Raw genomic sequence first — 27026 nt, forward strand, 5'->3', positions numbered from 1 at the left:
TGAGGCCACGGTGGCCATCATGCAAGTGGTAAGGATGGAATTCCTTTTTATGGTCATATCTTATAAGATCCTAATAAGCAAACGAATACTTTAGCAGTATCCAGTTTGTATTATTACTTGAGATTTTACTTCTGATTTCCTTAATGAATTTTTTTTTTTTCTGAAATAACAATGTTTGAAGAAATTTCAGGGACCAAGTATGCAACAGTGTGTCCCTACTGCAAACTTCTTAATCAGAGGCTGCTGATTCCATAACTATAGCTTTCTTTTGAGTTGTATATTTCTTAATGTGTATTCTCTTTTCCAATAAAAGACTACTTGTGTTTTCTGGGATGGGATTAATGGTTGTCTGAATGACAAATTGGTCTTACTGTATCAGGAAGAGTAACAGCCTGGTTTTTTTAAACAGATCAAGGAAAGTTCAGGCCACTTGAGATCAGATACAATCAAACACTACCAAGGTAATATGTAAAGGATTTTTTTTTTTTTTGTACCAATTAATTATGAAAAATGATAAAACTTCTAGTTCTCTATCTTCTCTGCCGAAGACTTAAAGTTGTTTATGTAATATCAGTTAATTGTGGAAAGCCACGACATCCCTTTAGGTAACCATGTGGAACATTGTGCATTAGAAGAATATTGAATTATGATTTTCTGAAGTTTTATCTAAATGGATCTCACATACAGACCATGAAAATAGCTAAATTTTAGATGCTACACTTGGACCATACGGGCCTACTGGGAACCAAACTTTATTTATATTTATATATCCTTACATAGATGATTGTCAACAGCTGGACTCTCCAAAGAATGCACAGATCTCTTGCAGCATTCTAAACCGCCTCATCTGCTTCTTATTTGAGCGTCCTTATTGTAATCGGTTTCCCCAAAGCAGTATTGATAACTAGTCTGAAGGAAAACACTGGGCAATACATTTTAATAAAAATCTAATGTTGATTAAAGTATGACCAATTAGTTATATAATAGAAAATAAAGTATGCATTGTATTTTTTATCACCAGGGATTACATCAATAGGCGACTAATTTAGAGTTTGGTGTATAAATACAAACCTTCTTCTCTATGGTCTTGATATGATATGCACTGCATGAATTTCAGTTAAATGTACTTCCCTTGTTTTGTAGTCACTGCCAATTTTCAGATTTAATGATAGTTGACTGATTGTTTCATTTTACCATGGTGGAAACAAATGCAAATTTTAAGGTTTATATGTTTTAGCAGAACTTAAACAGATTTTACTGAGTGAGGCAAGAATTCTGTGTTTTTGTGCCCCTGATGCCAATAGGATTTTGGTTTCAGTACACGCCATTTAATAGAATATGTGCATTTTTAAACTCCAGGGGAAAAAAACCTGAATGTTCAGCTCTGTGTGCCAGCTGCTAACATCTGGAACCTTAAGGTTGCCATATTCTTTTAAAATAGTTAGCATCCCTGACAACTAAAATGCATGATGACTGACCTTCAACTGTTCTCTGTGTGTCAGATCTGACAGGGGAAAGCATTCATACTTTGAATGTTCTGTTGGGAAAGACTGAGTTATGATAGAGACATAGGTTTTTATTTTGCTTTTCGGGAGGAACACTTTTGAGCTAATAAGTATTTTTATGATTTCTAGAAGAAAATTAATTGCAAGGGCTCTTAATATTTGAATCTGTTTAAACTGCCAAAAATATCAAGTTATGTTTGTATTCTCATATTTGAATGAAAAAGTAGTAATTTTTGAGCACCAGCACATGTTGCAATGGTTCCCCCAAGACCATTATTTTGCTATCTTGAATGTTAGAGTGTAATCCATGTCATTTTCTCTAGGAAAACTTACGTACCTGATAAGTCTGTTCATGGTGAAGGGCTGTAACCATTGGGGGGGTATCTGGGGTGTCTCCTGATTTCCTTAAAGATGCTGTCATGCTCACATGTGTTCAGAGCTGTTGAGATGATGGCTCAGACTCACTGTTTTGCTGAAGTCAGTGACCTTCTTGGAAAGGTTTTCTCATTCCCAGCTATGTGTTCCAGTCACTTGTGTTCTTTGTCAGAAGTTACCAATACTGCAAGCTGTGTTTAATATGATTCTGTGTGGCTGTGGTTCAACTTAAAAATGAAAGAAACAAAACATTAACCCTACACACTCATGCAGAGGGTCAATGCGATAGAACATTAATGCAGTTTTGGGATCTCGTTTGCTCTGTGCTGATTTGATAGTGCCTAAGACCATAGGATTTTAAAGCTGTGGCAGAACTCTAAAACAAAAATAAAAAATCAGGGGTTCCTGAAAATGTTTTTCACTGTTTGAATTACTCTATAAAAAGACAAATTGAAGAAATACTTGACCTTTTGCAGGAATCTTAGGGGGAGGGAGAAGAGGATCACCTATCAAAACGTGGTCTAATATGTCCCGCGGCACAGGCAGAAGCTAGATTTCATTGGTGCTTTTGTCAGAGAGAAACTGCAGTCTGGGCAGCATTCCCAGGCATCGGTATTGTGATAAGAATGCCCACCTCTGGGTCTGTGTGCCAAGTGATCAAATTTTATTGTTGCTTCCATCCATGCAAGGCAACCTGTCAGCCAGGTGGTGAGTAGGGCCCAGCACACTGGGGAAGTTGACTGCGAAATTGCCTGATGCCTAAACAGCATGGAGCCTAGGTGTTTTTTGATGAAGTTTTGAAACTCTGGAAGGCTTGTGAAGTCCATGGTCTCACAACTAGCCTCATGTTTTTAGATATGATAGATGCAGCAGGAAACTGTTAACCATGTGACCCATCTGTGTTCAGTATCCTGAGAGGAGGTTTGGATTGTGGATAGAGGAGCTTTGGGTTGGGTGCCTCCAAAGCTGAGGTAAAACAGTTGAGTTTTATATCTCTCTCAAAAAGCAAAAGTACTTGTTAGCGAACTGTTCTGGATACTTGGAGAGTTGTGGAATATGATGAAAGGAGTTGCACAGCAAAAGCTTTAGCCCAGTTGTTTTTTGACAAAGCTTGGCAAGTCAGATTCTGACTCAACCTCTCCACACTGAATTAACTGTCTGGCTTTGTTGCATCACCAGTGCTGCAGACTGATGGAATTGCTTTTGAGGATGGCCTGCTATATAACCACTTCGGTATGAACAGCGAGCTGTTGGCAGATATCTTTTAGCCTCGAAGTATAGAGAGTCAACTGATTTTATTTTTTTTGGCTTCTCCTGGCTCATTGGACAAAGAACATCTAAGAAAACTGGGAGGAATACTGCAGCTTCACTGGGATTGCAGAGCCTGCTCTCACAGCATGATAGGCTGTGGAGTCCTTCTGATAACTCCAGATGATGTATGCCAAAATAAAATATTCAAGATATCCTCAAAGAAATCAGGAGGCTTAAACTCATAGAATCATTTTGCTTGGAAGAGACCCTCAGGATCATTGAGTCCAACCATAACCTATCTCTAGCACTAAACCATGTCCCTAAGAACTTTGTTTAAATGCCTTTTAAACTCTTTCTACTATAGCAATTACATCTGCCAGGACAAAGTAAAAGCTGAGGCAGACTTTCATGATGGCTCTAAAGGAGGTTTGTGTGTGGATTCTCATGGCCTCAGTAATGAATTCCTTGTGTCACAAGATGTTGTGGACAGTGCAGTGGATTGTAATTTATGCAGATTCATGTCACTCTGAAAAGTGCATCCTGTCTATTTGTCTGGTAATGCGCAGTCCTGCCTTACTCAGGAATGTATTTGTGTTCTAATACTTCTAGATATGCCCTGGGGCAATGATGTTTCGGGAGCTTGATTGTGTAGAACACTTAATCTCGGCTGGAAACTCAGATGATGAAGACAGAAAGGCGTAACAAGGGCAGGGAGAGTGCTGAGCTTGAAGCAGTGTGTCGGTCCTTCAGATACTGCCTGTTCAGGGCATCTTCTGTCTGTATGAGCTTGCAGAAGAAAAGGTCAGGTTCTAGGGCACAGACTCTTTCCTCCTATGTAAAAGGACCAAATGATGTGACATGTGAAGAGCCTCCTGACGCTTCCTGGCTAGAGAAGTTCTTTAAACATGTCAAGAGAAGCTGTATCTGTTCTACAAAAAACTTATGTCAGTGTGCTAGATCTAGTTCGTGGATTTAACTTCTGACTAATAATGTTAATGAAATACATAAAAATTCTGTCCTAGTAAGAAGAAAGCTGCATGCCTCCAATAGAGAAGATTTTTTTTTTTTTTTTTTCCCTACAAAGAGGGAGACCTGAATTGAAGACAAGTTGTATTCTTTTTAATTTTACAGATTTGCTCTATATATGCTGTCAGACTGGAGAGGAAAGGTCAATTAAGAGATTTTGCATTAGTGGTAGCAGCACTCATTATTCTACCTGCCTGCACAACCAACCAGCCAGGTTACATTAGAACTTAAATCGACCAGTTAATGTTTAAGTCTGTATTATTTATATATGATACCTTATTTTCATCAAACTATTCCAGGGCAGTATTTCTGAAGTTCTGTAAACCTCCCCAAAAATGATGATTGTTTTTTTTTCTTTAGTAAAGGATCCATGTAGTAATAAAAACAACAAAATAGAGGCTTTCTAAGAACAGCCTAGAAGTGCTGGAAAGATTAGTGGTATCCTGAACTAATTTGAGAGTCTTGACCGGATATACAGAAAGGCCGAACTACTGTAATACAGATGTGAAGAACAGTATGACATGATCTGCTGGACTGTTGTATTATTCCTTGCATTTTTAATGGCTTGCAAGAATAACTTGGTTATTGTTTATTAAAACTCAAGGGAATACAGGAATAAAATTAATTTTAAAAATTAGCTTTGATGTAGGTAGATTTTTACTGAAGTGATTTTTGAGTGGTTTTGAACTAGCTTGCCTCAAGAATTAGATAAATCTGCTTGAACCATATTTCAGGTTCTTATTTCCCATCTTGCTACTTGAAAAACTTGTTGTCCAAAGGCTGGAAAGCAATTTGCTTTTTCAGCCAGTTCATTTTATTGTGTATAATAGTCCCATTGAATTTGGAAGGGTTGGTTGTTCAATGAGATGTTCTTGCTCATATACCTTTGCTGTTCCACAGACAAGACCACCAAGTCCCAAATGTGCCACAGGCAGTGTGACGTTTTCTATTACCGGTATGCTATGGGATTTTTCTCACATGTAAATTTGTTGAAAAAGTTTTCCTTAAGAAATTCCTATCCTTGGACATGAACTTTGAGGTAGAATTTGGAAATTTGGTATGGCTGTTTTCCCTTTAAAATTCCACTCAAATTTCACAGCTTCTAAAAACAGTATACTATTTTTCAAACTTTCTGGCTTACGGTGACTCTGGATAAAATTTCTAGTGGCAGTCATGAGGCTGTTAACTGAAGCATCTTCTAGGCTGCCATCTGGGCCTGCAGTCTATTTTATTTGTGCATAGATTTCTAACAAAAAGCCTTTTGTTTAGGACTACAGTGTACCTGAAAATGAGTAATTCTGCTTCTGAAACCTGTCCTGTCTGTGGTTAACAGAGCCCTCAGCTGGCTGTGAACTCTGACACTACACACAGAGGCACGTTGGTAGCACCACTTGCTTTTCTCTTTCTCCCCTTTGCTCCCACCCCAAATCTGAGATGCTGAAGGTTATCGCCCCTCGTTTTATTTTTTCTGATGTAACTGTTTGTCCAATATCACCCTAGCCCACGTCTGTGACATGATCTGAATTTGCAGCAGCTTTAAAACAAGTTCTGTTTCATAAATTGAGATAAAGGTAGGATTAGCTGAACAGCTGTCCCTGCAGAAGTGAAGTGCTGGTGGCTGGAGGAAGTAAAAGAGTAGGAAAGAAGCAACTGGAAGCTGGAGTGAATGGAGAAGTATTTAACCCATAGTCTGCACCAATGAGTCCTTGTATGATTGTGTACTTACTTGAAATTGAATTACTTCAACTGTTATGTTAGTTAGTTACTTTCCAAAATTATGTTCCTTAAATACATATAATTTTGCCTTTAAAATGAACACCTGAGTTAGAGATGCCTAATAGCACAAAGATTTTGCCATTTGCATGTGTCTGTTTCTAAAAACGATGGTACATCAGTTTTTATTTAAAGGTGAAGTCTGTACAAGCATCCTGTCTTTCTGCAATTGCAGATTTCCCGCCTGCCAACCTTTCCTGCTGTGCTTATTCAGCTATAGGTTTGTCAGGGTACCAGATGCTTATGCCACATCAGAAAGGCCCTTCATCTACCTCTGCTGTGAAATTTCGAATTCATACTGAGGAATGAAAGTTATATATCCCACCCACCTGCCCCAAATAAAGGGCAGTTCTCAAATTTTAGCATATTTCCCCAACTGTAACAAGTAGCAAGGTCCTCTGAGGATGAAGAGGTAATTTAAGATGAATCAAGTAATTCAGCTAAAAACTGGTGGGGCAGTTGGGACAAAGGGGGAGTGAACTGGAGGAACAGAGTGCAGGGAGAGTCAAGTGCCAGGAAACTTTTCAGCATCAAAAGAAGAGACAGGTGAGGGACTGAGTTGGATGTGGCCCTGGAGCAGGAGGAACTGAAGCTACTGAGAAGGGAAGCAGGATCTAGAGATATGTGGGAAGACAAATAGGAATCCACAGCCTAAGTATGGTGAGTTAGTCTGGCTTGAGCTTTGCCACTGCAAGTCTCTCCTGTTGGTTTGTCCTGCTCATGGCTGGTTGGTTGGTTCCTGCCCTCTGTCCTGCACTAGCAGGGTAGCCCTTTCCTCCTCACACACTAAATGAGGTTTAGATCAGCTTATCTTAGATATTCTCACTGTACCTTGGGACCTGCCAATGGCAGAAAACCTACAGTTCTCTGGGTTCGCTAGGTAGCTAGTGTATTCATGTAATTCAGACTTTTCTTTTCCCAGATTGGTTGCTGTTATTTCTGAGTTAATCGTATATGAAGATCCCAAATTTAGTATTAACACTTAGAAAAATTCCCACACAAATCTGGATTTAATGTGTAAATAGCAACAAGCACTGTAAAGCTCTGTACTTTTGAATTCATGCTTCTTGTAGTCATTGTAGTAGATCAAGGCCTAATAAAGCAAAGGTGAAGTTGTGCAAGTAGTTTATTCAATAGTTTTATTTTGTTCTTGATAGCATTTCTCTGGAAGAAGACGCTATCAACAATGGCACTGAACATTTTAAAAAACCAGTCCATTAACAATGAACCTTTTTGGGTAACTGTGTAAAATAAATATTTAAGACAATTGACTTTTATACAATCCTGTATGTTCTTAAGTTACATCTCATGCCAATGAAGAAATGGGAGAAATATTAACACAGTGAGGACACTTGCATAAATTAATAGTATCATTAATTCCAGTCCCATCTGTGACAGAGGTCTTGTAGTTGTCCCTTTGAAAATGGGAGAGATGCATCTGGAACTGACACAAATATTCAGTAAGCCATAAAAGAGGCTGTGTCCACATTACTGAGCAATGTGGTGTAACAGGATCAGATTTGTCAGGTGCTGAGAACCTGGCATCCATGGTATACAGATTGTGAGGGTTTTATTTCAAGCTGGTCCTCGTCTGATTCTGTGGCTGAATACCTGGTAGTGGTTGGAGCGTGTACAGTGCGCACCTGAAGCTTATTCTCTGATCTAGTTTTATTCAAAAGAAGTCTGGTTCATGTACTTGGAGACTGCTTTGCAATGTAAAGCAAAGCAAGGAAAATGGAGTTGCTTGGGAGGCTGACTTCAGAAGTACAGTCCTGATTTGAATTAAAATGCTGATGTAGACATACCTAGGGTCATGCAGATCAGGAAGTTCACTAAAATAATTTTGTTTGGTAAGAGAACTTGGATACCTGATACATGGGAGTGGGATCAGGAAATGCAATGAATGCTTATAGGAATTACCAGTTACTAAGAATTTCATAGATTTGGGTGTTTGGAAAAAATATCAGGAGAGCATAATTTTAAAAACAAAAAAAGTGACCAGCATTGCTCAGAAATGTCTTTACCCTTGTAAAGCAGCCTATTTAAATGATACAAAGTGGCTTTTATATAAATCAGATACTAGGTACAGGGGGAGTAGCAGTGTTGTAAAAACAGAAAGCACACCAACTTTTTTCTGTTTATAGTTGTTTCTTTTGGAATCCAACAGAAGATGAACTCAAGTTCTTTGGTTGTAAAGAGAGAGAGATGGATATATTTTGCAGATTCTTTATTTACTTTAAAAAGGTGAAAACAATCCCCACAAACCCTTTTGCATGGCTAGAGTGTTTTTTCAGTTTTACCATGGAAGAAATACCAGTCAAGTGTCAGCCTGTCTGCTCAGTGCAGACAGTTGTCTTTAAGAACTGGCGCTATCTGATATTCAGGATGGTTTCGGGTTACCATTTTACACAAATTTATTATTTATTACCACGACTATTAAACCTCAGTGTGTGAGGAACACTGCTTATAAATGGACATGGAGACAGAAGTATTCTGACCTTCTTGTAATGGTTAAGGTCTTTGTGGTGCTTAGAAAGGAAAAGAGAAGGAAAGCGGATATTGAAACTCTTCCACTGCTGGAAATCCTGCGGGCACATGGTTTGTCTACCTCTATTCCCAGTACTGTTGTCTTTGGCATTCAAAAATAAGGTATTATCTCTACACTGTAAGAGTGCTTGTATGCTTTTTAACAGTATAGCTGGATTACTGGTGTTTAAGCCTTTGTGTTACTTTCAAGGTTACGTTTGCAGTCACAAGACTGGGACTTCCAAATGATAGCGTTCTTGTATGATCTTTTTGCAAGCTTTGGATGATGGAAACATTCAAAAATTGTGGTGCTATGACAAGATAGGAAGAGTAGGCAATAGGTGGCATATGCTCAAAATGGAATCTATGTAGTAAAGCTGATAAGCTCAGCTTAGCTGGCTATAATGCATTTGAAAACTTCAGGACTTTACACAAGCCATGCTTGCTCACAGTTGTTGGAGTGCCAGGTAAGAGCCTGTGCTGTGCTTTCCTATAAGGCCTGGATGCACAACGCTTCAAAAACACAAGCACAAAATCAAACCAGCCCTATTGCCAGTACTTCTTCCAAATTCTTGGCTTGCTTTTGCTTCCCAGGAGTAATCATGCCTGTGTCCAGCTACAATAAACCTATTGATTATTTCTCAGTATATTGCAGTTCCTTGTATACTGGAACTAATGGGGTGACACCAGTAGACTTTTGCTGTGAAGCTGCAGTCTTACAGATTCTACAGTGTTTAATAAAGATTGACTTGTGTGGTGTTTGTTTTTTTCCCTTGTCACCAACAATGGATCCTTCTAGTCTGCTGACTTAAAAATTTGAGAAACCTGGTATCTAGAGGCTTGCAAATCTGGCTGGTATAGACCAGGTGAATCCAAGAGTTACTGGGAGAGATCAGAAAGGCTTCTTTTCATAGGAAAGCTATCTGCTGAGATTTTTAACACCTTTCTTCCCTGGCATCACCATTCGTGTAAGACAAACCTATATTTAAAGTGAAGGATAGATTTTTTTTTAAAAGTATATAAGCGAATTATTTAATTATATATATATATTTAATAATTATTATTTATATATATATTTTTTATATATATAAAAATTAAATAATTCGCTTATATACTTATATAAAAAATCAAATGCTTTTTAGCATCAGTATTTTATAAATATACTGCAGCCATGCAACTGTTAGAAATGCAGGAGCCTAAGAAGTTTGTTCTAGCTAGGGGCAGTTCATAATAGCAGATGGCTTCTGTAATTTCAGATACCAGTATCTACAATGTGCAGTTCACATTAGGTACTATAAACTGTCAATACAATTTCTTTGGGTATCTCTCAAGACAGTTTTTCCTCCTGTTTTACAGATTAATAGAAATATGCATTTCCATAATACCACCTTTGAACTAATGAAGTGGAAGTACAGATGAAAACAGTCTGGAGGAAACTTGAAGTACAATACCGTTTCATTCAGTTTCCTAATTCTGAGGTAAGGTTAATGCATGCAAAATTCTGTTTCAAGAATTTCAGTGATAAAAAGTGTATGATAAGCAGCTACCATATTTTCTTACAAACATTTCTGAGCCTTCTTTTTTTTATGCTAGTGACAGTCTTTAACACCCTACTGAAACAGCTGTTTTATCCACTCTGTCCATGTTTCAGTTATGAAAAAAGACAGCAAAACTACAGAGATATCTATTGTAGAAATATACATTGACAAAAAAATTACTATATCATACAAATTGTGTTTGGTACAATCTGTCTGGTCATGGTTATTACTAATCCTTTAATTGAAATAAAGGACTGGTACACAACTAAGTGATGTGCTTGTTGGGCATCTTGTCCTCTGGCACAGTGTTAGACTGGTACAAAATGTTATTACACTGGGTTTTAATATTACGGCTCTTAATAAAACATTATGTTTTCTGGGTTTTGTTTGTTTGTTTTCAAATTAAATTCCACTGCTTCTTACATAAAGCCATTCCTGTGATTGATTATGAGTGATGGGTATGTTTGGTTCATAGTTTGCTGCTTTGTGGTGTCTGAAGCTTTTTTCCTTTATGTTACTAAGAGACTAAGTAGAATAATTCTGAAATGTCAGATTTATCACATATTTCAGAATTCTCTTCTGCAAAATTAAATCTGTTTAAATAAACGACCTGCCATCCTACATCTAGCTTCTAATGGTTCTCATTTTGCTTAGCTGGAGCTGAAGCAGAGCCCAGACACAGTTGTTTTTAAGCTGTGATGCTGTTGGCCCTTCTCACTTTTTCCCGTTTGGGTAGAAATGGGGTCTCTGTAACAGGTGGGACAGCTTCAGAGACTTGGGCTAACAGGTTTCACCAGTCATCATCTGGTTGTTCTCAAAGTAAGTTTTCATCTCAGATTATTTTATCTTGCAGATTTTGGCCACTGTTAGATGTTGAATCCCTTTTCAAGAAAACAAATTTTTCTTATAGCAGAACTGTGCCTTTTTCCCTTATGGAGATCAGCCGAGGAATCTTAACACACATTTGACTGACAGAGAAAAGCATGTATCCCCTTTTGGAGGCTAAATTGTAGAGAAACAGTGCCTAGGGAAAGATCAGCATTGAATCCAGCTAACCCACATTTTCTCTTTAGCTGTTTTATTGTTAAAAATGTGTAACTTTCTGCACACCATAAGCAAATTCACAAAAGTATAAAGTTGGAAATTGTGTTGACAAGTGCAATATCTGTAGTCAATCTACAGCACTTCAGATGAGGAAGATAATACTCTGATCTACATGCTGAATGCATGTCTTAAGGATGTATGTTAGCTTCTTTCACCTTCCTATTTTACTCAAGTTATTTTATGCCTGACACGAAGACAGGCAGGTACTGTTTCTTCTCATTCAGTCATATATTCCTAAAAATACGTTGCATAACTCAAAGGCCAGTTGTCTTATGCGCCTTGAAAACAAACCTGCAGCTACTGTAGGTTTCACATACTTGCGTAGTACTGGAAAGTAAAGGACTTGGAATCAGTGGTGAAAATTATGGACTTGGCACTAACACAAAATCAAGAACCAGCTTCCTCTTTTTCTCCCTGAAGAGGGGAGCAGATAATTTCTCCTCCAATGAGAGACACAGTTGAATAATAAATAACAGTTCTCAAATTATCAATAGAAGACCGCAATTGAGGCACTGTCTTCAAAGATCGCTCTACCAGAAAGAATAGTTTCTATTATCAGGCTTGTAATTAGAAATAAATTGCAAAATTGAGATTAAGTGTTTGTGGAACATGTGCATACTAATAGAAGACTGTGTACTTTAAGAGCTATTTGTACAACTAAATAGCTTCATTAACCAAGATGGTCTGCAGTGGAAACTAGAACCACGTCAGCCATTTAGAAGAGTGATTCATGTGCTAAAGTGAAAGGATGATCTTTGGGTAAAATTCCGGGGTTTACAGGATATGGCAATGATAGAGTGTACAGAAGGGGTCATCATAAAACAACTCTTTCATCACTCTGCCTTCTGTTCTCAATGATCCCACTCCCAAAGCATTTAGAGCTGATGCAGTATTAGGAGAAGTAGTGCTGTAAACTTTCTTAATGAAAAATCTCACTCCTTTCATATAAGGAATTTGAGGGAAGGGTAATGCTTGGAGAAGATGCCATGTATAAATAACGTCTCTAAATAAAGAGTAAATGCTAATTAGTATGTCTTCAAGATACCATCTGTGTTTCCCTCTAAGTGTCTTTCAGATGCTGTCCTGAACTGAACTGAAAAATAGGTGGATGCCCTTCTGTTACACAGAGAGAAAGAGAAAAGGGCTTTTTTTTTTGCTAATACTTATTATTTTGCTAATATGGCTGAGCAAAAGCTTTCTGGTGTTAAGTGGCAGGGCATAAGCCTATACAGTTGGGTTAAAAACTCAGGATGAAATATTATTTTAAAAAGGGAAAAAGAAAACAAACCCACCCCTCACACCCCCCTGCCAAACCACCTTCACAAGGTTGTTTCCCCTGTTGTCCACTGTATTTTAAAATAGTGATAGGATTAGCAACAGTGGAGGGAGGTGGTTTTATGCTTTCCCTGTATGTAAATAGCTGATCCAGCAAAATATGAAATGGCAACACCACTCTACCACAAAATTTCCCTATCTTGACACAGCTTGTCCTGTTTTTACTAAGGATTATGGGCTTGTAAATCAACAAGCACACAAAAGGCAAGAAGGGAACTTATCAGAACCAAACTAAAAAAAGTCCTTTTGTTAATAATTTGTTTCCGTGTATGTTCTATCTCCTGGTTTTATACCTCTATACTTGAATTTCAATAGCAATGTGACAAAGACAAAAGATAAGGTTACCAGGGCCCAAGAGGGAAAAACTGTAAATAGCAGATGTGGACAGAGTACATTGTCCCAGGTGTTGATCGAACATTTTCTGTGCTTCCTGAGTGAGAGCTGCGTGGTATTGTCTTTCATAGCCTGACCTGCTTTCAGGTGTAGTTTTTTAGACCATTTATGACTTCTGATACCCACAAAACTCTGTGAAAGTCAGTGCTTTAGCATCAAATGGTTGTCATATACAGAAAGTGCGTTTTGTTTGCATCTAAAACTGCTGCCTGTTAATTTATTTCTTAGTTCCTAGTTGGTGTACAGGAGAAATTGTGGTTAAATCTCTCTGGTTATCTCCTCCCTGTTAAGGTTCAATGAAGAGTATCATCCATATCTCTGACAGTTCTCAAGATGGTTTATTTTAATCTTTCTTGAAGTGGAATATTTCTGTAACACAGCCCTTCATTGTACTTATGCTAGTTCTGCTCTTATTTTTTAAGATGGTGTAAAATTTTCTTACATCTTACGTAGTAGGTTGTCTGTCTTTTAATTGCAGCTCTGAATTTGTGGAAGTCTTTGGCATTTCTAGTGCGATGTAACTGGAGAAATACGGCATCGTGTTATTACACCTAATCAGCAGGGCTCTGTATGCTTAATTACCTTCTGCAACTGGTCTCCTGTATCAAGTTGTCTATTTAATATTAAAGATTTTGATTGTATTATTACTTTGTTTTCTTTGGGGTACTGAAAACTGGCCTGGGATGACTTGCCCTTTTACATTAAAATGTAAAATACTCCCCTAGTTTGACTTGCCTGGAGCAAGGCATCAACTAGGAGATTAAAGACCTCCCGTGTGCAGTTACTGAACCAGTACTTTAGTTGACAGTTTAGGAGTAACTTCCTACTCTTCAGCTTTTAGTGTCCACAGAGTTGTCATCTTTCTGTCTCCTCCCAGACCAGTGGTGATAGAACCAGCTTGTTTGTTCAGTAGCCAGGAACACGTGCACAGTGTTTCAGAGTGAAATCTGCCAGTGATGAGATGGTGTTCCTGCAGTGGTTTTCTTCTTAATCATCATGACTACATAAAATGTCCTCCCTTCATTTAGGAAGCAGTCGTTCTGTAAGGTTGGGTTAGCTGCCACCAAATTTCCTTGGTGGCAAACTATTTGCTAGGAGTTAATTCCGTAACAAACACGCTGAGCCACTTCAGGCTCAAACCACAAATGGGAAATGCAGGTCTGTGTGCTCAAAGCGTTTTCCAGAGTGGAGTAACCAGGATTCCGTGTCGTCTTGCCAATTAGTTGACGAAAACAGGACGTGCCAGTGATTCCCCTCCGGAGCTGCTCTGTTCTGTGACATGCTGTCACACATTCTGCTGGTCCTTTGACCAGTATCCATCTAACAGTGTTTTCCTCGCATCCATTTGGCCTCCCTTAGCCCAGGTTGTTCCAGTAATGTGACTGTCTCAATCTCAACATAGAACAAGAGCCTTCCCTGTTGCTAGGCTGAGGCTGTGTCAGGTTCAGAAAGGTTGAGTTAAGCTGTCCAAAAATCCCCTCATTTCACGGTTTTTATATTGGCTCTGTTTGGCTCAGAAGCTCCTGTTGAAAGTGTAGTGGGTAACAGATCTGAAAGAAATCCAGGCAAGTTCCTATGTAGTAAGAGGAGGATAAATTTTCTGTCTTATTTCCATATCTGAGGATGGGAATTTTATGGGGTAGGAGAAAGAATTAATTGAAGAACTTATGGTGATAAAAGTGCACACATCTGCATTCACAGTACAGTCTGAAGATGTTTATATTGATAGAAGTGTATCTTATCCACGTTACAATAATCTGATTGTATGAAATTAGAAACATACCAGATTTTCTTTTTGGTTTATTTGCTTGCTTAATGTTTAGATTAAGAAAGGTAAAATGTGGTTATGTACTGAACATTAATACGGAGATTGTTTTTGTTTTCAAGAATTGTTTTTCCTTTTTTTTTTTTTAATTTTCTTGAGGCAAAACCAAGCAGATGAACGTTTCTTTCTGATGGTGCTATTTTGAAGCAGTCCAAAGAAGTCAGTTATGGACTTAGGTTCCTCTGAGATCGGTTTAAAAGTCCTCCAGAGGTACCAAGGTTTTGATGTTATGATAACTTTCATGGAATGTTAGATGAGATGTTTCTCAAGTGTTGTAGTTGATACGGAAATAAATCTAGGGGTCCAGTTAACATGTATTTTAAAATAAACAGCTACTTATTAACCTACCAAAATCTAAGATGGATTTAGATAAAGGTCCTTGCATAATATCCTTAATAAAAAACAGCATGGTAGAAACTTGCTAGTTTTCTTATTTCTAATCCAGGTATGTTATATTCTTTAAAAAAATTAAACGTACCATTGCCAAGTGTAGGTAAAGAAGGCATACTTTTTTCATGTCCTTAAAATATGTATGTTTTGCCTTTACAACACAGTACAGGAATTTCAGGATCTTGAGTAATAATTTGAATATTTTAAAATGTAAATATTCTGTTCTGAAACTTTGATTTTTAAAAATACCCATGCTGAAAAAGAATCTGAATAATTAAGCAGTAAAAATTCATGAATTGGTTAGTCGTATGACACTTAATTGAAATATTTTGCCGTTTTTGGAAAACAGGGAGATGTGTTAATACTATAGAATAGAAGAGAACTTCTTGATGGTGCAGGTTAATTAAAAAAAAAAAATCAAACCACAGGTGTGTTTTTTTTCTTCCATGTGCTTTGTCATGAACTGACTTGACGTGATAATGGTTTTAGTTATTTCTAATAATGTAATCTGAATACTAGGATGGTGTGCTTTATATGTATGGGGAAAACAGATGTAAACCACTGGTTCAGCTACTGTGGGCAAGTGCACAAAGTCTGAAAGTGTATGTACAAAGAATGCTAATAAGTTTGCTAGTTATAGTTAGAAGTAAGTAGAAGTTGCTTAGAAAATCAGTAAGAAAGCAGAGTAACAATAATCTGGTTTCAAAATAGAATGGTTTGCAGGGAAGAAAAAAAAAGAAGACAAGGTGAGGTGGCTATATGCCAAAAAGTAGTAGTACTTTAGTTGTATTTACTAATAATCTGAAGAGCAAGCTTACAGAAAAAAGGAAAGATAACATAGCTTGATGAAAAATAAAGGAAGTACACAGCTCGAGAATAACTGATGAAGCAAGGATGATGAATTCAGAAGTTATTTTAGTAGTACATTGGTATGAATTTAGGGTAAGGAAAACCTAACTGTTTAGGTAGGATAAGCTGTGGCCAAATATTTGCTTTGGGGCAGGAAAGGAGACCCTTGCTGCTGTGTCCACCAGAACAAGGATTGTGGTGTTGTCTCAGTAGACAGGTCTTTATTTTGTTAAAATAGTACGGCAGATATTTGTAAAATATTAGAATATTACCATTGATAAGAAATAGAGAAGTAGACGTTACTGTGAAGTTTTAGAAACATGATGGCAAACTTGCATCTGGAAAGCGGTAAGAGATTGTGTCGTCTTCAGTAAACAGAGACCTGCTAGAACTGGAATGTGACCCATCCGTTCTTGTGAACCTAGTTAAGAGCACCTGTAGTACATGCATACGGGTAAGGACATGGGCATCCCTATCTGCTGCAACTCTGTGAATGCACAAATCAGAAAGACAAGATACTTAGGACTAAGTACTTGGTTTACATAGTCCTCTGAGTTCTTGCCTCTCACTGAAAACTTGTCTGGAATAGTGTTTAATATGTATTAAAAAGTATAATCATGTGGATGATCAAATGCATAAGTTGCATGGGAAAATATTATGCATATGCCTATATTTGTGTTTGTCATATACGAACTTTTGAAGAAAACAGCAGCCTCATGTTCCTGATTTTTAACTTGAATTTCCTAGAAGTTGTGGCTTGCTTACAGTAATGAGGAAGTTTCCGTGCACTGATTATTCCATGTTTATATATAGACAGGGCATCTTACACTCAGGCTTTAAATGTTTGCAGTTGATGACGCTTTGCAGTTAGTGACGGAAAATGTGAATCTGTTAGGGTAATACTAAAGGAGTAAGCAGTCCCATCCCTTAGGAGAATTTCCATAGTAAGGATATGCAGAAATGTCCCCAAATTGCTACACTTGACTGTGCTTTAAACAGATTTTGTTGTTCTTCTTCTAGAATCTAAAAATGCCTGTTCTCAAACATGTTGCTTCAAGTTGCTGCTTTTTGAAAAACAATGATTTGTTTCAATTGTCAGGTAAAGCATATGAAAATTTTCTACAGAAAAAGATTGGTCCTAGGCTTTCAGTGGAGTGACAGTGATTAGGGGTCGGCCTGTACAGAGGAGGCTCCCCGAAGTCTGTGAGATGGCAGTGTATGAGAAGAGGAATGTTTATACAGGTGTCCTGAAGCTCTACGCGCTTTGAATTATCACAGAGTTTGAAAATACACACTTGTAATCTACTGTAGTTTTTTCACCTCAGTAAATCTGTTGTTTGGTGACATCCCCAATCTTTGAATTATCAAGACTTTTTTTTCACTCTGGGGTGGCGGGGTGGGTGGAAATGTCTTTATCCGTCTTCTAAAATAAGCATCAGCAGTTCTATTGCTGTTCTTGTCTCCATACATCAGAAGGAACCTTTCCCTCTCCCCCACCCATTAGTCTGCCAGAGCAGCTCAATCCTTAGGTGGACACACAGTCCCATGGAAAGAAGGCATACTCTGTCACCGTTCCTATGACTGTGAAGAAAAAATAAAAAAGCATCTGAAAAAGTCTTTTGGAGCTCTTGAACCAGTGGGAGTGGTTACTTTTGGTGTTGTTTGTCGATTGGGTTTCGTAGTAATTTGAAATCCAGTATGAAGTGTACTGCATACTTGAAAGCAAGTAAGTCTCCTAATTCCTTGGCCTTGTCAATGTTACTTTTAAATGTGTTAATGCATCTGCAAATTTTACAGCTGGTAAATTGATAAGCTGAAATCAGTTTCTCAGAAAACTAAAACATTCATTTCTATGGCAAACACATATTGCATTTGACCATTCACCCCCCAAAAAAGGAAAATACTAATTATGTAACTCATGTTGTAACTGAAGGCAGAGGAAAAAAATAACGACTGAAATGTTGTTTGGTGTTTTTTGTTGTTGTTGTTTTAAATAATCACGTGTGCTTATGTAGAAATGCTTGAGATTTGAGCTGCTGTGACTACAAGGGGAGCAGTTACCACTGAGCATGTCATGCATGTGTAGGTTTGTGATCCGGGAGAAGTATATTCTCTACAGTCTGCTGTACCAGTTCTCTGTGCCAGAATATCAAGGATATCAAAACTGTGCTTAAGGTAGAGCAGATAAACAAAAACAGCTTACTGTGTGTCTAACAGTGTTCTTGGCCATGTGAGTAGCAAAATGCTTCTAAGGATCATGAAAGAAGTTTTACAGTTTTCTTGTAAAACTGGGATTTGGATAAAGCGTGTTCATGTGCCTTGTGACAGCCAACTGGTAGCTTATCAACAAAGTTCTTGAAAGCATTCCCGGTGTGAATTGTATTCGTTCCAGGTCTCTGAGGGTGGTTTTTCTTAGCATAGGGCAGAGCTACACAGTGATATTCAGTTATTGCAAACTATCGTAGAGACCAACATTTCAAATCAGTTTGAAGGGGGTAGATGGATACATTTATGGTGAGTAAATCCCTTTGTGGGGATTGGTGATATGGGTAAATTTTGCAGCAGAAGAAATGAATGTAGTGGGAAATGTGGAGAATGAGCATCCTAGTTGTTCTCTGGGTTTTATACTCTTGCTCTAAGCATTTCCTTTGGACTGCTCTTAAGGTCAGGACATAGGAGCGATGAACTGATCTGCCTCTTTAGTAGGGATGTTACTTATACTACAGTATTTCATCTGCTTCTTTTGTTTCAGTACAGTTCTTAAATGTGTGAAAAAGGGAAATTGAAAAAAATACTCAGGAAGTGACAGATGATTGATCATTACAAGATACTGTACAGCATTTGACAGAGAAAGTTCAATAACAATACCTTTTTTGTCCCCTTTTCCTTCTGCCAAAAATAATTATTTAGTTTCTTCTACTCACAACAATAAATTTCTTCCTGTTACGGAATCTGTGGTTTTCTTGCAACATTGAATTTTTGCTTCACAGCTTTGAGTCAGCCTTAATTCTGTCCTATTGGAGGTAATAGTGTAGGCTAAAGAATCACAAAAGAAACAAGGTTTTAATAGCGGAGATGTGGAAGGAATAAATTACTTTTAGATGCAATGATGGGCCTGACAGATAATGTAAGAAAAGGCAGAATGAGATGGTTGTAAGAATGAGATCTTGAATAACTGGGGAATAACTGAATTGCCAAAGTTAATGAAGAGGTGACTCAGGAGGCAGATGGATTTACTTTTTAAGAGTTTTAGCTTAAGGAACTGTTGAGACATCAGAGGAAATACCATTAAGTTTAAGGGTGATAGGGGAATGGGGGAAATGTTTCCAATAAAAATAGTCTCCAAATCATTCCTGTAGTCATGAGTTGGGACAGTTTTAAGTCACACACCACAAGGGTCAAAGAGAAAAAGTAGGTAAACAAGTGAAATTGATAGGAGAAGGAATCTATCGTATAATCTCTGTAACTTCTTAGTTCCCTTGGGTCTTAGTCCGGTTGCTTTCTTACAATATGGAAAGAAAAGCAAAGATTTGAATGGAGCAAAAAAGTATTAGTGGGATGTGAACTTCCATTTAATCTAGAATCAAAACTAAACCAAGCAAACTGCTACTTTACGTGTTGGTGTTTGCTATTCTTAGCTCTGTTGTGCAACAGTTGTTGAAAAACTACTATTTCTTAGTGTGTTTAAAATAATCTTTTTGCCCTAAAAAGAGGTGTAATTGCTTGAATACTAATGTGAGACAGATACTACTAATAAAAGTACTAAACGCTAAATTTAGCTATTTTAACTTCATTGAGCTTTCTAGTCATGCTTCTTGTGTGTATGTTTGTTTTAAAACTTTGTGTGAAAAAAAATAGTAGTATTGCTTTAGCACTTCAGTGCAGGGAAATAGGCAACTATAACTGTTGAAGTATAAACATTACCTTTGAACTCTGTCTACTTATTGAAAGATTACTGTGTTTGGATTTAGAAATGTCTTTGAAGCTATATTTGATGAAAGTACATTGTTTAAACTTAAGAGGAGTAGTTTGTGTGCATGGGCATGCTCTGTTGTTTCTGTAGTTATTTAACCAGGTGGATCTACCATGCATTTAGAGTTTAACTTTGGTTTGTATTAAAATGTATTTTCATCTCAGCAAAAGTTGCAGAATACGAACGGGGTGAGATGGGCTCAGACACATCCATCCAGAGTCCTGGAAATTTTTCTTGGAGCAATACTACTTTCTTACATACTTCACAATTAAAACTTAAGTATTGCAGATGGAAGTAGAAACCAAATGCAGCGTATAGTTAATTTTTAGATTATTTGCAGTTTCTTAATATAGACATCTAATTTAATATCTCCATTACTTGTGAAATAACTCTGTGCATGAGCATGTCATGCTTTATACGCAAGTGTTTATCACACTATGATACTGAGAATAACTGAATACTTTGTAGGTTCTATGTAAGATAATGAATGTTGCAGTTGTAAGATATTCGCTCTCAGGTGGGTTTGTGTGGTGTTTGTGGTTTTTTGTTTGTGCTTCCCCCCACCCCGCTTGGGCTTATTGGAGCTTTGCACTTGTCAGGATTCTCTGTGCCAGCTCTGGAGGTTACTAGTGAGAGGGTTACAACCCCCAGCTGTCCACCTTGCTCTTTTGCTGGAGGTCAGCGCCTCCCTGGCAGTATCAAGCAAGCAGCAGCTATCAGCCACAGCTGTTCAGAGCATGGCATATTAATTTAAACTGCTGCTGATTCTGGTTTAGGCTATGCTAGACTTGCCACCGACAATACTTGCTCACTTCCCTTGCCCTTGCTGTGGAGGTGGTAACCTCCTCCTGTTTTGTGTCTGGAGCTTGTAACCTCGTAAAAATATCCCAACATGAGTTTCTCGGGTGAGCGTGGAGGCTCATAGATGACAGAAGAGCTGTTAGCTGACTATTGATATAATTCAAAAGAACTACAAGAGAGGTTGAAAGGGCACGTTTCAGCAATTTAAAGTTAGAAGGGCAATATAACTAACATGAAGAATAAACTCAACAGTTAAATTTAATTTGCAAAGGACGTATCTAAAATTTTGTTTCTGTAGTAAGAACACCTAAAAGAATAATTTCCCCCTGCCACATTGGTGTTTTAGAGGAGTGTAAGAGCAGCATCTACAGGTTTATTTGCCCTATCCAGCTCTTAAAAGGCCTCTTTGGAAGACTGATGGAGCCTGGCCCATTGAGAAGATATGTGCATTATTTGCAGTGATTTGTGAGAAGAGCTAGACACAGAGTTTCTCTTGTCAGCAGAGTACAGTGCCTCTATGGGCATGGCAAGCAGGTGAGGAAAATGAGTATTAAGGTTTACCTTGCCAAGCAGCACTTTGCATTAGCAAATCATGATGATGTTGAACTTGCCAATCTTGTCTCTGCTGTTTGTGTCTATTGAGCAAATAGGGTTGAAGAAAGCCTTTTTCTTGCCCGTTGCTGAATTTGATGATTTAAAAATTACGTAGCTTGTTTATGAAGTACCACTTGCAAGCGTGTTTTTATCTTGCTCACAAAATTATGTATGAATTAATGTGGACAGCAGTTATCTTACGGGTAGCAGAACAAAAAAAACGTCCGTGTTGACAGTTTTAAGCCTTTTGAGGGCAAGCAGTTTGCTTCTTGTGAAGTGGTTTTGTTTTGGCCTTTTTTAATACTAGGTCATGACACTTGCTTTACAAGGGGCACCGTTGCTGCCTGATAAGTTACCAGAGGGAAAGGGTTTGCAGTTGTTGAGGTGCGCAGCAGCGATTCCCGCATTGAAGGCATTGCTACTAGCAGTTTGGAGGGAGTGTGCATGTATTTTTGGCTGAGGGTTGTGTTGGTAAGTAATGCTATTTGTCCTCACTGATTTGAAACTCCGTATTCTGGGGGTAAGTTTAAAAAAAAAAAAAAAGGAAAGGGGGTTTAAGATTACTTTCAGTTATTCTTTTTTTCTAGAGTTTATTTATTCTCTGCTCTGTTTGAGAAGTGTATCCTCTAATAACTTAAATCAGACCCAAGACATGAGTGTGAAGATCGAGGCCTCTGTGAATAGCATTATCAAATTGACTCTTTTGACCTTGGTAGTTACTAATCTATGCAACCAGTATTCCTGAGCCTTGTCAGCTTTGCTCGTTTAGCGCTTTATTTAGTTGTTTCTTACAACTCTTGAATAGGAAAAGAAGACTTAAAGAGAAAATCTGAAAAATAAAGAAACCCAAGCCCCTGTTTATTCTTAAGGGGTAGAGGTCTGGTAGAGGGGAGCTGGCTCGCAGAGGGGGCAGGCGGTATTCTTATGCTAATCCAGGCCGTGGATAAGGAGCAAGGCGGCGGCGCAGACAATGGCAGTGGAGCCAGAGAGTCTGCTGGGCTCGGCAGCCGGGCGGGCCGGGGGGCAGCGCGGCTGGGGGCTGGCGGCGGGCCAGCCACGGGAACCCCACTGCCGGCACTGCCAGAGCTGGGGGGACGGCAGGGACACCAGGGCAGAAGAAGTTGCAGTCTAAAAAAGCAGCCCCCCCAGCCCCCATCGAATTGTCTCAGCTTTGTTGCTGCTGTTGTCTTCTTTGTACCAAAATTGAAATTCAAGTGATGCGTTTTTCAAATAGCAATCGCTTTTTCTAAGCGCTGTTCTGGCCTAAGAGATGTGGATTTTAGCAACGCGCCCCTCGGCAATTAACTTAAGCTCCCCTCATGTGGGCAAAGCTTTGGGTGGGAAGGTGCGCTGGCATCTGGAGCTGCGGGCTGGCGTGAGGACAGGGGGTATCTGGGTTTTCTGTTCCTTGCTCCTCCTCTTGTAGGAGAAACCAATGTCAGTGACACTGGGGGACAAGCGTGGTTTTGTATAGTTGTTTTGGTTTTGTATAGCTTTACTATAGTTTTTTTTTTGTACAGTTATTGATTAAATTAAGTATCTAAAAGAAGACAGGCTGTTTTACTTGGGCACCACGAAATGAAAAATATGCTCTGTAACTACCAAACAAAACCCCAGTTTCTGGAGAACTCTTCATGTGTCCCAGAATTTGCATAATCACCTTGGTTTAGGAGACAAAAAGTAGTTGTGAATCTCTTTTTCTAGATAGGACAAAGATCATACACGTAACAGAAACAAGCTAAGACCATGGGATCTAAGTATAATAAAAGCTTACCCTGTCAGTTTTTTTTGTTCTGGGGATTTTTTTGACATAGATTAATGAACAATTGTCCTCAAATTATGAAAAAAAATACTGCAAGGTTGTGAAAACATTCATTAGTCTTCTTTATGGTGCTGAAAAGGCTGTTGCACTTTAGAAACTAGTCCTAGGAAAGCATGTGTACTTTCAAATGCACTGGCTTTGATTTTAGGGTCCATTGTTCACTTCAAAAAAAAAAAAACAACCAAAAAGTGTCCAAATATATATTCAAGATTGAGGCCCAGCTTTTTCCCTTCCTCAGCCTAGGTATATTGTACGTGTAAAACTGTAATTCAGAGCCAAAATAATGTGATAGGTCTTGTGGGCAGTATACTATGACCAAAATATGAAATAATGTGAAATTTGTAACAGTTTAATGACTTGTGCTTCTTATATTTACTGAACCAAAGGTATTCTCTATGTAATGGTGCATTGGGTTGTTTGTTGTTTTTGGTTTTTATTTTGTTTTTGTTTTGTTTTGTTGGTTTGGTTTGGTTTTTTTGGTGAATGAAATTTAAAAGGTTAAAGTTACATTCCCAGTTTGGATTTGTGAGGTTTAGAGATGGAATGCATTACATGTGGAGACATTTCTCCTCATTTACATTGACTGGTGTGATGGCAAGGAATTAGCAAAAATGATAAATAGATAATAAAACCATTTCAGAATGATAGCTTCTAGTTAAAATAACAGAAGTTGATGTCATTTATAGTATAAGGAACATGGCTGGCTGCTTGCCAATTGTCTTAAGGGCAGAAGATCTCAGCCAGCTAATCACCAAACTGATGGAGCTGGAAGAGAGGAAATAGGTCAAGAGGAGTAAAAATTGTGTAGTGAAATAACGTTTCAGTGTGCTTAAGTAGAAATGTGTCATGTTTGTAACTAACAGGGGATATGTCTGAATACCTGATGACAGTGGGAAAACCATTTAACCAAATTCCATTACTATTAGTTTAATGGCAGAAAATTTTTAGCAGTTAATTAATTGGAAACCAGAGTAACAGTAAGATTGCCATTCAGGAGTCCAGTGAGTGGCGTCCCCAATTACCTAATTGTGCTGGGCATGGTAAGATGCAGCTAGGCTTTAATTTCTTCATGCTTAACAACTTTGTTTATGAAACAGACAGCTACATAATAATTTAGTAGTTGGGTTTCTAAATTCTGCTGTAATGTACACACATTTGGTATTTGCGAGCAGTATGAAATCTTCATCTCAAGATTTTTGTTAAAGTATCCAAAGTGGATGTTGGTGACTTTTCTTCCAGCTGCTCAAAAATCAGAAATCATTTTCAAAGACTGAGCTCTCTTGCTGCAGAAAGCAGTTGTTACGGGCTTGTGTTTTGTGAGTGAACAAACCCACTGTTGCAGTATGTGCATTATAAATATGTGCTTAGAAATGTCCTACAAATAGAACTGAGATCTATATTTTTTCATTTCAGTCTTTGGAGACGTGTATAACGCACACACGTGTACTTCATTTAGCATGTCAGATTTTGTAACAGTTTGTAGAGGGAGAAAGAGCATTGAAATAATTTACACAATGTTTTGGCTTTTAAATGTATGCAGTCACTAGTAGCTTTAAAGAATTTTAATATAATCCACAGTTTCTTGGAAATAATTTTGTGGACTTGCACAGAATAGTGCCTAAACAAATAGGGCCCTATTTGAAATAGTTTTTATTGATGGCTATGCAGCCAGCTAAGCTTGCAATAGCCAGCAGTCTTCTCCATCAGCTGTATGATTTCTTCATAGATTTTAGTGGTGGATTTACCTGCATTTCTAACTTAACATGTTTGGTAACACTTAAGCACAGCTGGCTTGGCTGTTGCATTATGACAATTTTCTAGAATTTGTATAGGCATACCTTGGAATAAAATAATAGAAACATGTTTAAAAAGCAGACTTGTAGAAATATTTGTAAGAATTGCACAGTAGAGAATCTGAAACATTTATTTAAACCTTTTTCTTGTTATGAAATTGGTGAAATTTGACTATCTGATTTTGAATAAGCTGAAGTTAACTATAGTTTGTATTATGAATAACAAAATGGAGTTGTCAGGGCTCTCCTGGATCAGAATCTGTTCCTGTCCCGTCACCTGCAGCTACATGAGGTGGTTGTCTTTGTAAACTGAAGACTTAATTACGTTTTTGGACTCTATTTATTTTGCAAATCTGCCCTAGAACCTTCTAACCAGTGGTTAGGAATTGTCTTCTAATTTCTGATCTAAATAAATTTTAATGGCTAATCTATACCTAGTTGTTGTTGAACCAGTAATTTTCTTTAGGTTGAATAGCTGTCTTCCTTTCCTTGTGTTTATTCCTGTGTTACGTTTTCAGAGAGTAATTATTTCCCTGCCAACTTTCACTGTATTAATCTTTTTCTTTTCTTTTTGTCTCCATTCATAGCGCTTTCCTCTTCTCCAGATAGTATTATCAATCCTTCCAGGCATATGTTGAATTTATCAATCACATTATCTCTGTTCTGTTCATGTTTTACCATTTCCCCTGGGAAATTTCCCTAGGAAATCCTAGAGTTGTTTGTCTCTTTCTCCCAGCAACATCCCATGGATGTGTCTGATGTTCTGTATTCGGTTAGTGTACCAGAGTCCTTGGATGCAGCATCTCCTGTGCATGAACTCCTGGTCTATGTGAAGCACAAGTACTTCAGAGTACCCATTAAGCAAAATAACTTTCCCAATTTTATCGTGCTGTATTTCATTCTGTTTCTCTTACTTTGGTTTTTCATGTGATCCAAATCTTCCCGCATAAAAACAACACTCAGCTGAATTGTTGATTCTTGCTTGTCAGCAAGGTTTATCAAAGTTTTACTTTTCGTAGCTAGTTCATTAACAAAAAGGCTAAGTGCTCTTGAATCAAGCTCATGCAAGAATCAAGGATGTCATTTGTACTGCACTGGGAATCTCTGTTCTTGAAACTACTTGTCATCTGCCCCGTAGTGAATTCTTTACTGTTCTTACAATCCCTCTTTTCTTCATCCAATTTAATAATTTTCTTTGTGGCACCATAACAGGTTTTTTTTATGCTCTGATACAAAGTTGTTGTTGCATACTGGCTTAGACTGATAGTCCAATTTATCTCTGGCATTCTGTTCCACCTCAAAATTGTGTTCAAAACTGTGTATGTGATTGAGGTAATATTCTTACGGTTACCTAAGTCACTTCTTACTTTCATAATGTGTACGAGGAATTTAATATTTGTCAGTTTTGCTTTGGCAAATATGTTTATTTGGTATTGTATGTGCTGCTGCAAATGTTTTGAGACATCTGTTGAAATGGATTTAATGTTCTAATTCTTGCAAAGTTTGAGATTGACATTTCTTTTTTCATGTTTTCTCCTTTTACAATACTGTCTTTGTTGTTACACTCAGCACTATCATTCTTTATTGAAATTTGGGACAGTGCAGCTCATTTGGTTTTGGGATCATGCTGTTAAAAATATTACAGAACCACATCTGAAGAACAGTTACCACTGAACTCTTTGCCTTCAGAATCATTTTGGACGATATGACAAATCTTGCACACTTTAGCTTTGTATATTTGGAGTCATACAGAGTGTAGGGCTAGACTGCTGTGATAGTGCCATCAATTCACAGCTCAGTTCCAGTGCAGCAAAAAACCCACACAGTTTTAATAACAAAAGCATTTTCTTCAATAAGCTATTTTTAGGAAGCATAATAAATTACAATGTAGACAAATTGGGTGTTATGATTGATGAATAAATTAGTTTTTAACAGCTTGTGGTTGGATGTTTCTCCATGGCTACAATGGAAAAAGAGAGAGATTGAGGACTTTGAAATGAACTGATTGGCTTATGGGCTTGAATTTCTTCAGTATCACTCTGGGAGAGTAGCATTCCAGGTGTTAATTGGTGCTTTAACACATTTGAATTCGTCATTTAGTTGTGTCCTACTGTTAATATCAGGCAGGTTTTGGAGAAATTCCAGGTGTTGCT

The 27026-nt window shown here is 37.9% G+C and overlaps 1 protein-coding gene across 2 annotated transcripts in view; it reads left to right on the top strand.

Moving 5' to 3' along the window:
* BMPR1A (bone morphogenetic protein receptor type 1A) overlaps nucleotides 1–27026 on the top strand; it is an 81430-nt gene that overhangs the window by 25515 nt on the left and 28889 nt on the right. Inside the window, exon 2 of one of the 2 annotated variants that reach the window (XM_065843146.2) lies at nucleotides 9813–9934. The exons of the other annotated variant lie outside the window; for it this stretch is intronic. The gene's annotated coding sequence lies outside the window, so the exon portion shown is untranslated. The remainder of the gene's footprint in view (nucleotides 1–9812; nucleotides 9935–27026) is intronic. 2 annotated transcript variants of the gene reach the window in all.

This window comes from Patagioenas fasciata, chromosome 8 (genome assembly GCF_037038585.1).
Source record: "Patagioenas fasciata isolate bPatFas1 chromosome 8, bPatFas1.hap1, whole genome shotgun sequence".
Lineage (NCBI taxonomy): Eukaryota > Metazoa > Chordata > Aves > Columbiformes > Columbidae > Patagioenas > Patagioenas fasciata.